Source organism: Lepidochelys kempii, chromosome 5, assembly GCF_965140285.1.
Source record: "Lepidochelys kempii isolate rLepKem1 chromosome 5, rLepKem1.hap1, whole genome shotgun sequence".
NCBI lineage: Eukaryota > Metazoa > Chordata > Testudines > Cheloniidae > Lepidochelys > Lepidochelys kempii.
This window is the reverse complement of record NC_136384.1, coordinates 45554412-45567994: the sequence shown is the minus strand read 5'-3', so window position 1 is coordinate 45567994 and position 13583 is coordinate 45554412. Positions and strand designations below refer to the sequence as shown.

The following is a 13583-nucleotide window of genomic DNA, read 5'->3' as shown; positions in this document are numbered from 1 at the left end:
GACTCAATATTTCTAATGTTCTTCTTAGAAGTGATCCCTGCTAATAGTAATTCATTGACCCATGTAAAATGAGTTGGCTCTAAGAGCAACTTACTTGCCTAGAAAATTATAAAAGCTAAGGAGTACTTGTGGCACCTTAGAGACAAACAAATTTATTAGAGCATATGCATCCGATGAAGTGAGCTGTAGCTCACGAAAGCTTATGCTCTAATAAATTTGTTCGTCTCTAAGGTGCCACAAGTACTCCTTAGCTTTTTACAGATACAAACTAACACAGCTGCTACTCTGAAAGCTGCCATTATAAATGCTACTATCACAAATGGTACTAATTGGCATCCCTATCAGCAATCTCTGCAGAAGGATCAAATATGAAGACTGAATTATCCTCCCACCTTAGAGCTGATCTTTACAGAACAGGTTTGGAAGCTGTGTGATGAAATTTGTCCAAGATAGCTGTCCAAGGCCTTGTCTACATAGAGAAACTGAAGTAGTTTCCAAACAAAACTTTAGATAAACCACTGTACCATTTTGTTTAGACTAGGCCTGAATTGCATCTGTTTGGCACAAAAAATAGGTCTACAATCACTAAGGCGGTCAATATGACAATTTTTTCACCACTAAGCTCACAAGAAATTTTGTTTATTTTTAAATAACAAAAACCACCTTAGCAGAAGGGCTCAAGAAATGCATGGAATCAGAGGTACTCTTTCAAGGTGAAAGGGGCCAAGACCATACAATGCAACTTAATAAATTTAATTCATCATGCTATTTGACTGGAAACCCATTAATTTGGTTGGTTTTTGTTTTAAATTATTGGTGTTATTTATTGGGAACAGACCATCAGTATTCTTAATGACTGAATTATCAAACTATACATAAATATGAAACATGTAATGTGTCAGGTGGTAGTAAAAATATAATTCATGAATTGTAACAATCTCACATAAAAATAAGGCATTTTTCAGTAAAGAAATTATAGTTATTACAGATAAGACAAGACTCCAATGATGCTTCCAATCTGTCAGATGACAGGATAGTACTGTCAGCAAAATAATTTGAAATGAGGGGGAAAACTGATGTCTCCTGTGTTCATTTGTCATGGGGGCTATATCTGATTTGGCAGCAGGTTGCTACACAGCAGGATGTTTCTCCCAGGGTTGCTTTTTGTTCAGTTTTCACTCTTCAAAAAAAGAGGAAAAATTCAAAAACCGTATAAATAAAAGTAACTAGTAATAAATTTCACTGTACAACTCTATACACACAAACATGTCCAAACATTTTGGTTTCTTCCAAAAACTAATATACAAGATCACTGTGAAGCTTTAAGCTGGAAAAGACATTGTGATTACTGACAAAAGAAGATAAGAAAAATTGGGGAAGCCTCTCCCCAAATTTATCCTCCAAGCCTTTGCTTTCCACAGAGAAGTGTAAACTCACTTTGTACCAGTGGGGAGAATTTTTAGAATCATATGGTCAAGACTGATCAGTCTCAAACACCATCACTATCCCCCTTTAAAGTATCTTCAATATGAAACAAAAACAACAAATATTCACATTTTCAATACTAGGACCTGTAGTAATTGTCTGGCATCCACAATAAATTTACAATTTATTTTTTCTTTGTGGGTTTGGTCTTCCTTGAAGTACTTCCTTGTATGAAAACACCTTGGGAGCACTGTATACATTGGACTGAGGCTTGGATTAATTTGAGTAACTGCCTAAAAACCTTAAAAATCATCTGCCTATTGTCTATATCTGACCTCCTGAAGTCTAAATACAAGTGAAAAAGTCAGGAGTTTGTTTAAAAATTAATCAAAATGAAACTGTAAGAAATATTTAAGATCCCAAATCAACAGTAAAATACCTATACTTTAAAAATGAATGTATTTTAAAACAATACATTGTAAAACTGACTAATGTCTGAGACACCCATTCGGAGTTACTGTAATTTACAAATTAGAGAGTAGGTGAACAAACAATGAAAAAGCAAGCATAAGGTGTTGTACCAATAAAATAAAAACCAGCAGGATCTTATTAAAGGGAAAAGGGCAAAATACCACATTTATTGTGAATACAGAAAGAATCATAGTAAGCAGTTAGTTATAGCTATAACATTCCATTCAATCTCATATTTATTCACACATTCATTCATACAAACACACACCCACACACATACACACCCACACACACAGGTTCTGCAAGGTTGTTATCATAGTTACCAGCCTTAGAGTTGCTCATGCCAAGCCACTGGCCAGGTGGCCTGGACATGAGGAGGGAGCAGGGCCTTGTCAGATGCTCATCTGATGCTCCTGGAAGTTGGTTTGCAGAATCAGACCCCAAAGTTCTCACTTTTTAGAGTCTATTTTTATAGGAATTTCTTCCTATGCCAGTCTATGGGAATTGCTTCATCATGCTGTTGCTGAATCAATCAGCAGATAGCACATTCCTGACGGCTCCAAGATGTTATCTTGTTCTTTGGTTCTCCCATTCTTGAGGCTGTTGGGTGGATTCCAGTCTGCCCTCCGGGTGGGGTCCTCTGGTTATTTCCACTTGACGCCTTCTTCAGCCGATGGACACTGGATTCTTAGGCTGGCACCTCCCTGATCATTCAGTTATTATCCACACCAAGCATCCATCCACATCCATCCTCTATCTCTATTTTAATCACAATTGTTAATACAACAAAAGGGCGGGGAGTCTCTGGGTGCTGTTTCTGTTGTTAGAGTATTGCTTTGAGTCTCTCTCTCTCTGTGAATTGCTTTGAGAACAGACTCTGTCTTAGAATGTACTAACACAATTAGCAGCTTGCAAGTTTCACACATAGAGGGAGAGAAACAGTACCAAAAAACCAAGAGACCTCTTAATTAGTAATACCCTGGAATTTAAACTCTGGGGAATCAAACTCATTTGTGATTTTAATACAGAACTTCTTTAATATGATCCAACAAAGGTATTACCAAATAGACATACATTTCTAAGAAAGTGAACTGTCTAGATTAAATTATTCATCATCATAATTCATACTTCCAAGTAAATGTTCAGTGGTGTATTTTGTAATAGTGACATGTTAATATTGGACTTCAAAGCTCCCTCAAAGATTTGATAAAAAATAGGATATCACTACACTTTCGGGGTCCTAATTTTTTAATGATTTGCTAGGTCCAATAGTCAACTCGATGACATTCCTCTGTTTGGATGTAACGTGGTAACTTTTGAACATCATATCCAATCAATTCCAAAATTTCAGGAATGTTCTCGGCATAGACAGACAGAATCCTGTTGATTTTGGTGAAAATCACAAAATCGAAAGGGGGAAAATGGGAACATCCTACCCCTGGAATGTGGTTAGCAGACCCATCAGCTATAATCAGAGATCTCACCTCTGCCTGATCTCACCTCTGCCCTTTTCCCAGTTGAGTTTATAAAAGTTGTCATACACAAGGAGTTATCTCCCAGACAGAAAGGAAAAAAAACAAGAATGGTGGTGGGAAGGAAATGGAGGGACCCCACAGAGCCCCTGGCACTGAGTGGGGGGTGGAGGAGGAGGGAGCCACACAGAGCTCCTGGCACAATCGGTGAGCAATTAGCAGTTTAAAAGTTGCTCTTTGCTCTCCCTGCAGCGAGACACTTAACAACTGTGGGATGCATCCTCAGCCAGTGGGGGAGACAGAGGGAGAGCAGAGTGAAGGAGGCATTTCATGTTCCTCCCTCCTAGCTCGTTGCCTCCCCAAAGCCTGCTCCATACTGGGAGAGAGAAAAGAGGACACCAGCCATCCACCTGACCTTCCAGATTGAAAGAATGAAAGGTACTTTAGACAGGAGACAAAAAGGAAACACACACACACACACACACAGCCCCCAGCATAGGGAACATGACTGGGGACCTTAGCATGGAAGGGAGGAATGGGGCACACGGAGCCACTGGCATGATGGATGAGTGGGGGGAGCAGATGTTTACAGGGAGTTCCTGAAATAAAGGGCAATGGGAGGGTTGTGCACAGTGGGGAGAATAGAGGCATACAAGGAGCCCCTGGTGTATGCAATGTGCTCAGCCTAAAAAAGAACTTGTGTGTCCAGTTCTGATGCCCACAATTCAAGAAGGATGTTGATAAATTGGAGAGGTTCAGAGAAGAGCCTCAAGAGTGATTAAAGGACTGGAAAACATGCCTTATAGTGAGACTCAAGGATCTCAGTCTATTTAGCTTAAATAGACGGTTAAGGGGTAACTTCATACAGTCTGTAAGTACCTACATGGGAAACAAATATTTAATAAAAAAAGGAGTACTTGTGGCACCTTAGAGACTAACCAATTTATTTAAGCATAAGCTTTTGTGAGCTACAGCTCACTTCATCGGATGCATACTGTGGAAAATGGAGAAGATCTTTTTATATACACACAAAGCATGAAAAAATATCTCCTCCCACCCCACTCTCCTCCTGGTAATAGTTTATCTAAAGTGACCACTCTCCTTACAATGTGTATGATAATCAAGGTGGGCCATTTCCAGCACAAATCCAGGGTTTAACAAGAACGTCTGGGGGGGGGGTTAGGAAAAAATGACATCATCATCTGGACCCATAGAAAAGAAGCCCTTGAGGAATTCCACCACGATTTCAACAATTTCCATCCCACCATCAACCTCAGCCTGGTCCAGTCCACACAAAAGAGATCCACTTCCTGGACACTACAGTGCTAATAAACGATGGTGACATAAACACCACCCTATACCGGAAACCTACTGACCGCTATTCCTACCTACATGCCTCCAGCTTTCATCACACCACACGATCCATCGTCTACAGCCAAACTCTGCGATACAACTGCATTTGCTCCAACCCCTCAGACAGAGACAAACACCTACAAGAGCTCTATCAAGCATTCTTACAACTACAATACCCACCTGCAGAAATGAAGAAACAGATTAATAGAGCCAGAAGAGTTCCCAGAAGTCTCCTACTACAGGACAGGCCTAACCAAGAAAATAACAGAACGCCACTAGCCGTCACCTTCAGCCCCCAACTAAAACCCCTCCAATGCATTATCAAGAATCTACAACCTATCCTGAAGGATGACCCAACACTCTCACAAATCTTGGGAGACAGGCCAGTCCTTGCCTACAGACAGCCCCCCAACCTGAAGCAAATACTCACCAGCAACCACATACCACACAACAGAACCACTAACCCAGGAACCTATCCTTGCAACAAAGCCCATTGCCAACTGTGCCCACATATCTATTCAGGGGACACCATCACAGGGCCTAATAACATCAGCCACACTATCAGAGGCTCGTTCACCTGCACATCCACCAATGTGATATATGCCATCATGTGCCAGCAATGCCCCTCTTCCATGTACATTGGTCAAACTGGACAGTCTCTACATAAAAGAATAAATGGACACAAATCAGATGTCAAGAATTATAACATTCATAAACCAGTCAGAGAACACTTCAATCTCTCTGGTCACACAATTACAGACCTGAAAGTTGTGATATGACAACAAAAAAAATTTCAAATCCAGACTCCAGTGAGAAACTGTTGAATTGGAATTCATTTGCAAATTTGATACAATTAACTTAGGCTTGAATAGAGACTGGGAGTGGCTAAATCATTATGCAAGGTAACCTATTTCCCCTTGTTTTTTCCTCCCTCCCCCCCCCCCCCGACGTTCTTGTTAAACCCTGGATTTGTGCTGGAAATGGCCCATCTTGATTATCATACACATTGTAAGGAGAGTGGTCACTTTAGATAAGCTATTACCAGCAGGAGAGTGGGGTGGGAGGAGGTTTTTTTTCATGCTTTGTGTGTATATAAAAAGATCTTCTACACTTTCCACAGTATGCATCCGATGAAGTGAGCTGTAGCTCACGAAACCTTACGCTCAAATAAATTGGTTAGTCTCTAAGGTGCCACAAGAACTCCTTTTCTTTTTGCGAATACAGACTAACACGGCTGTTACTCTGAAACCTGTAAATATTTAATAATGGGCTCTTCAATCTAGCAGAGAATGGTATAATGTGATCCAATAGCTGGAAGTTGAAGCTAAGCAAATTCAGACTGGAAATAAAGTGTACATTTTTAACAGTATGAGCAATTAGCCATTGGAACAATGTACCAAGCTTTGTGGTGGATTCTCCATCACTGAAGTGAAAGATCGGATTTTTTCTAAAAGATCCACTATAGACAATATTTTGGGGAAGTTCTATTGCAGGAGTTATATAGTTACAGTAGATGATCACTATGGTCCCTTCTGCTCCTGGAATCTGTGAAGCAATACAGTTTATGACCTCCTGGTGCAAATCATAAATATACACATTAGAGACATTCTACTGGAATTACAAATCTCCTTTTTCCTTCCTTTACTTGATGAGGCATGGATGCCCAGTTTCCCCATCAACTGTTAAAGACATTACTAATAGCTTAAATAGCAGGGAATACAACTTTCTACTCTGCTTTAAGTATTATGACATCAGCTGCTGCAGAAGATGTCACATAAAACCCTGAACTCTGCTTTTGGGATATAAATAGCCTTCATACTAATCTTTAAAATGGTGGTAGTGCTACTTTTAACTTTACTGAAATTCTGTAAAATTGTAAATTAGACCCATAATTGGTGGTTTTATCTTTCTTTTAAAAAGAAGATACATTATGCCGGTTGTTAAAGTGCTAAATTTCCCATATTGCAGCCCTGTCCTCTGCTTCTTGGTTTGAGGCAGGGGCTTCTTGGGTTGCTCTAATTATCCTTGTGGCAGAAAAATCAACTGAGTCAAGCAGAGCTCCAGCTTGTTAATCCTGTCTATTATGGTAGTGCCTAGGGATCAACCAAGATTGGGGTCCCTTTGTGCCAGGTACTGTACAAACACAGGAGCAGCTGTCAGTCCATGCCCCAAGGAACTTTAAATCTAGGTGGTCAAGACAAAGTGTAGGGGAAAGGGATTCAACATAGAAGCAGAGCTATCAATTATCAGGGGGTAACCGTGTTAGTCTGTATCCACAAAAACAACAAGGAGTCCGGTGGCACCTTAAAGATAACCTGCATCTGTAATTTTCACTCCATGCATCTGATGAAGTGGGTTCTAGCCCACGAAAGCTTATGCCCAAATAAATCTGTTAGTCTTTAAGGTGCCACCGGACTCCTTGTTGGTTTTAAGAGCTATCAATGTGATGGCAGCAAACGTAATATTAGCTCCGTGACTGTGGGATGGGATGGAGGCAAAAAGGAGATTAGCTAAATGGAAAAACAAGAAAAGGGAGGTAAGGGGAACAAATTGGGTGAGAAGAAGGAGCGGAGGATGGTATTAGGGACTAGTGTGGAATGAAGCTGAGGAAAAGAGACCCTTGGAGGATGGGGGGAGGGTCTCACCGGCATAGTTCTGGATCCAGGGGATCATAGGCGCCGACTTCTGCTGGCGCCGGTGGGTGCTCAACCCCGCTCTGCCCCCGGCCCTCCCCGACTCCACCCCTGCTCCACCCCCTCCTATCCCTGCCCCGCCCCCATTCCAACCCCTTCCCCAAAGTCCCTGCCCCAACTCCACCCCCTCCCTGCCCCTATTACAACCCCTTCCCCAAATCCCCGCCCCGGCCCCGCCTCTTCCGCACCTCCTCTCCTGAGCGCACCACATTCCCACTCCTCCCCGCTCCCTCCTGGAACTTGTTAAGCCATGAAACAGCTGTTTTGAGGCGGTAAGTACTGGGAGGTAGGCGGAGAAGCAGGGATATGGTGCACTCAGGGGACGAGGCGGAGTCGAGGTAGGGCGGGGAGCTTCGCTGCTCAATTTTTCCCCATGGGTGCCCCACCGCCGGAGCACCCACTGAGTCATCGCCTATGCAGGGGATGTTGGGGCGGTGCAGTGGCCCTAGCAGCTTTGTTTGTAAGAGACAAGACTCCCCCTCCTCCTCCCTTGTAAGGAGCCAGCTTTGGGGTGCTGGAGGGGAAAACTTCCAGAAGCTTGATACTGCTTGGACTGGGGGCCTAGAAATCTGCCAGGTACTGGGAATGGAGCTAGTGGTTGACCCATAGCTACCAATGCAGGACCCACTCCTCGCCCCTTGCAGTAGTGGCTCTCTACTCCCACACCAAACAGACATACTTGACTGCCCAATTTTAAAATAATTCTGTACTTGCACAAGATATAATGGTGACGAGAACCACCCTTTCATGAGGTGCCATAGCCAATGTCACAATATTCCAAGAAGAACGAAGCGTACTTGTGGCACCTTAGAGACTAAAATTTATTTGGGTATAAGCTTTTGTGGGCTAAAACCCACTTCAACAGATGCATGCAGTGGAAAATACAGTAGGAAGATATATATACATATTTCTGTTACTGATAAACATATATTAGAAGAAATTATCTGCTATATGCTGAATCAATATAAAAATAAAACATGATTCTTTATAGATTATCTATTCTCTTTACTGACAAGAATCCATTGCTAAAGTGAAATAAGTTACAGGAAACCGTCTCGTACACAGAAACAACAAAAACCACACACAACTACTTCCTACTTTGCTCATCAGTGGGGTTTGAAACCAGGACCTTCAGTGCTAAAAGCATGAACTGATACTGTTTGAACTAAAAAACACTAACTAAAGTTCCACCTTGTATTTAGCTGGGATGCCTTTGAGTTTCCCAGGCCCGAAGAAGAGCTCTGTGTAAACTTGAAAGCTTGTCTCTATCGCCAACAGAAGTTAGTCCAATAAAAGATGTCACCTCACCCTCCTCATCTGCTCTATTAGCAGACAGTTATAGTAGAGCTTTGCTCTTCTGTAGATCAGCCACTAGAGATGACCAAATACTCAGACTCTTTTTATTAATTAGAATACACCTATAAGCTCCAACTGAGACAGGGCTCAGTTGCGCTTGATACTGTACATACATACAGTGAGAAAAGTCCCTGCTCCGAAGAGCTTACAATCCAAATAGATAAGAAGGTAAGTAAGTTTGGATACATATTTTCCCCACCACTTTTCAGTATTAAGATGATCAATTTTTAGTCATCCAGCAACAGCCAAAACAAACCGTTTTGGAAGAGTCCCCTCCCGCAAATCTTGAATCTCCAAGCTAATATTCATCAGTTTACAATGGAAATACTCACAAACTTAGCTGAATAATAATACCACCAATGCTGTGATCATTTCATTTGAGAGATTGTGTATTAAGACTATTACACCTCTTCACAAATTAAAATTAATCTTAAAATGTTAGCATTGCCTCTATTATTAAAAATCTCCACAATCTCAACAAAAAGCAGTTCAGCAGTGTATTAACATGTTAAAACATTTAACACCTAGTTTGGGGGTTGTTTTTTGAAAGGGTGATGAATAGACTTTCTTTTCACACATCATATGATGGTCTCACTGATGTTCTATAGCAGTGATTCTCAAAAATTTTCACAGACCACTTGAAAATTGCTGAGGGTCTTGGCAAATGATCTTTCCAAAAGTTGTTTGTACCATTTGCTAACTATTGTAATGCTCTTTGGATAAAAGCGCTATATTAAAAAAAACCTTAATAATTAATGTTCTTTTCCTCTACAAATAAAAGCACACAACTCATGTTTTAGTACCAGTAGTCTTACCTTTCTAATGTGATAAATATGCCCTCTCTCCCCTGCCGCAGCAGCCCCCGAGCTGGGGCTCAGAAGGAGAGGGGTCTCTCCCTCTCTCCCCCACCATGGCAGCCCCCAAGCTGGGGCTGGGAAGGAGTGGGGGTCTCTCCCCTGCTACATCAGCCACAGAGCTGAGGCTGGGAAGGAGGGCCGTTTCTCCCTGGCAGCCGCAGCTCTGAAACTGGGGAAAGTCGCCTCTTTCTCTGGCCCTCACAGAACTGCACGTCCCAAGTTCCCCCACCCCCTCTTCTCACCTCACTGCCCCCTCCCACCTACCCCCAATTCCCCCCAAGGCCACCACCTCACCACTGGTGTCTTCTCCAGGGTCCAGGCACCTAATCAGTGGAGCCACGCCTGCACAGCTCCACTAATTAGGTGGTTGGCCCTTCATTCTCTCATGTGCGGCTGCCCAGGTGTGCACCTTAGAGGGAACTATCCGCAGACCACCTGAATGGAGCTCGCGGACCACAGTTTGAGAACCCCTGTTCTATAGCAAAGATTCTCAACCTTTTTTTGGCTCAGGACCCATTTGTAAATCTTGATGGCCTGTCATGACCCAGTAGATAGTGTTAGTGCAAAAAAATCTGTTTACTAAATAAATATTACTCAATATATACATTAACTTAATAAGTGCTAAATAAATGTAACATGTGTGCTACAGCGGCAGCTTCTGCCCAGTCCCTGGGCCCAGCTCCCCCTCCTGATGTTGCAACCTCTGGGTGTCACAACACTACTCAGGTTTGGATCAGCCCCCCCGCTGGACCCAATTTGTATGATTCATAGATTCCAAGGCCTGAAGGGACCATTGTGGTCATCTAGCCTGACCTCCTGTATATCACAGGTCACAGAACTTCACCAAAATAATTCCTAGAGCATGTCATTTGAAAAGTATCCAATCTTGATTTTAAAATTATCAGTGATGGAGTGGCATTGTGACTCGGTGCATCGGGTCATCATGCCACTTACTTAAATTTGGCCTGGTAGGCCTTCTGTCATCTCTACAGAGGGGCAGCAGACCTGAGCAACATGCATCCCCATGCATCAGGTCGCCAGGCCTCTAGTGAGCAGCCCAGCCCAGCCCAATCAGCCCCACTGGAACAGAGTTGCAGCAGCTGCCACTGCAGGATGAGTGTGGGCTGGGTTCTGCAACTACCCCACTCCCTCCAAGAGCATGACCCAACTCTCACGTCTCCCTCCTCCTGACATGACCCTTTGACACATTCTGGTGACCCAGTTTTGGGTTACGACCCATGAGTAGAGAAACCCTGTTCTATACTGATGTGTCTCATAGTGTAAAAATAAAACTACTGAAAATACAAGGGTTGATAAGTGAGAACCGTTTATTCTCGATATCCCTCAAGACAGCTGACTTTTGAAAGAATGCATTCTCCTGTGTAAGTAAAAGTAATAACCTCTATAGTGCGAGGTATGCAAAACAATGAAAGACTAGTTTAACAGTATTTTTTTTTGTTTAGCGCCAACAATACAAAATACAGACAATCCAGGCTACACCTAACACAAAGAGTTTTCACTGAACCAATGGTGAGGCATCTAATAAATCATAACAAGTTAAACACTGGTATATTACGGGACAACAGATGTAATTTCCATGACAGCAAGCCATAACTCTAAAAAGGATCAAAGCAATTACTATTTCCCTTTTTTTCTTCCCCTCATCCTCATCCCAACATAAGACTTATCACAACAGTAGAAATGAGTGAATTCATGTGGCTGCATGTGCACGTTAGGGAGACAGAGTACCGCCTCATGGTTTGCTTTTAAGTGTGTAAAGTACTAAGACTGAATATAACACCACTTCATATATGTGATGTATTAATAAGTTTTTCCTGAATGACAAGTAACAAAAACTTTTTACTGCTATTTATATTTTATCCATTTCCTCCTGTTTCTCCCCCTTCTCTCCCCCTCCCACCCCATTTCCTGTAGTTTAGTTTAAACCAAAGCCTAGAAAGCCAAAGGGGAGGGAGATACTGGAGAGGAGGAAGAAAGCGAACTTTGAAAGGAAATATGAATCTCTGCTTTCTAAAACACAGCATGGGAAAGGATTGTGACTACAAACGAGTGCCCAAGGCAGCAGCAGAATCCTGATAATACTGATACAGGGCATAGTTATCAACACACCATTAAACATCAGACAAAGTCTGGTTTTATTCATGGCTGCTCTATCAAGTTCTCAACATGTTGCTCTGAGACAGGAAAGCATATATGTGAAGTTGCAATCAGTGATTGGTGAGTGTAAGTAACAACACAAGAGAACACATGAAAAATACAGAAAAGCCTGGGGAGTGTGGGGAGGGATAAGCCTTATTGTTGTTTTTGTAACTCCCTCATTTCTCCATCACCCCAGTTGAAACTTCACTCATTTTCATCACTTTCTCTGACATAATTATATTTCTGTGATCCTGTTAGAAGGTTTACTGTTCCTAAACTAATAAATACTGCAGTACAAAACAATCAAAAACGTGTGCTTAAGTAAATTCAGTTATTTAACTTATAGCAATGCACATGATTCAATACTTCACACAAACTAAATTCACCTAAACAACCATCTGAACTGCGCTTTTTTTTTTAAACACAGTATTACCCACAGAAACAGGATAAAGAAAAGCAGCTTGCAGATGTTTTGTTAGTGGGTGAATGACCAAAACCTCAGCTATATATAATGTCTTACATATTGTTACTTGTGCATTCATATACTTAAAACACACAACAGCTCATACTGGAGAGACTGGGTTATTATTGCAGAAAGCCCTTTCATTCCCAACCAGAAGTGTATGTGCCAGATTAAGGGTTCCTTCCCACTGACACATCCAAAAGAATCACGGGGAAAAACAATGTAGTCAGTCATTTTCCACCCTGGAGAGACACAGCAGGCAGCAGAGCAATAAAGCGAGTGGCAGATTTATCTGCTTGCTTTATGTATCACAGAGGGAAGGGGAACTGCTCCAGCAACGAGGCTAGAGTCGCTAGTCAGCGAGCAAAGCAGAAGCGCCCTATGCAACATTGCACTAACCTCACACAGCTTTACAACAAAGCAGTGTGCAGCTGCAAAGTTTTATGCCAAGGGGTCCTCCACTCAAGTCGTGATCTGAAGTTTGAGGAAAATACGTTGAGAAGTTACACCGTTTTGCCGGTTGTTGTTGTTTTAAAGAATTTCACGGGTTATAAGAGGCTTTAACTCGTTCCATCGCCCCTGACCAAACCTGTTTGTGGGATTCCCACTTTTTTGTGCTGCAGCTGTTTCCAGTACACCAAAGCCTATAAACTAGCATGATCACTGTATCCCTCTGTCTCTTTCTCACCCACGCACAACAATACCAAGCCCTCAAGGTCTCTTTCAACATTGCAGTTTCTACACACACAGGAACTCGTGAGCCCCCAAACTCCCGTCTCCAACTACCAGCTATGTCTATTTTGTGGCTAGAGAAAACCACACGCAGGGAAGCTTGCCGCGTAAGTCGCCCCCACCCCCAGTTCTTCCCTGGTTTGTTAGTGGTGCAGCCAGGCTGCCCTCTGCCAGGGCTGCAGACACATGCAATGAATGGAAACGATCCCAATTGTTTCCCAACTTACCGCCTGCCCCTTGCAACTTCAGTGCTGCTGCTCTGCAGGCTCCCGGGCTGGTAATCCCCGGTGCCAGGCGGCACGGGGCGCTGGAACTGGTCTCACTCCGGCTCCCCAGGCGCTGCCTTTGCCCCCACGGAGGCCGGGTTCCCCCACCCCCCAGTCGCACCCGGACGCCGGACCATTCACTGAGGCACGGGGCTGGGAGCTTAGCGCGGACCCTGCTGCTTCCCTGCAGCGGGAGGGAGGGAGCGAGGAGGCTCTGCCTCGCCCAGGACCGGCCCACTTACACTGACGTCCCGCGCTCCGCCATCGCCTCCCCCCGCCAAGGCCAGCCACAGGCGCGCCTCCCGGGCTGGGGAAGGGGCGGAGGGAGTCCTGGG

At 43.2% G+C, this 13583-nt stretch overlaps 1 protein-coding gene across 1 annotated transcript in view; it reads right to left on the bottom strand.

Moving 5' to 3' along the window:
• LHFPL2 (LHFPL tetraspan subfamily member 2) overlaps positions 1-13347 on the bottom strand; it is a 188897-nt gene extending 175550 nt beyond the window's left edge. Inside the window, exon 1 of the mRNA XM_073344155.2 lies at positions 13210-13347. The gene's annotated coding sequence lies outside the window, so the exon portion shown is untranslated. The remainder of the gene's footprint in view (positions 1-13209) is intronic.
• Between the last annotated feature and the right edge of the window lie 236 nt (positions 13348-13583).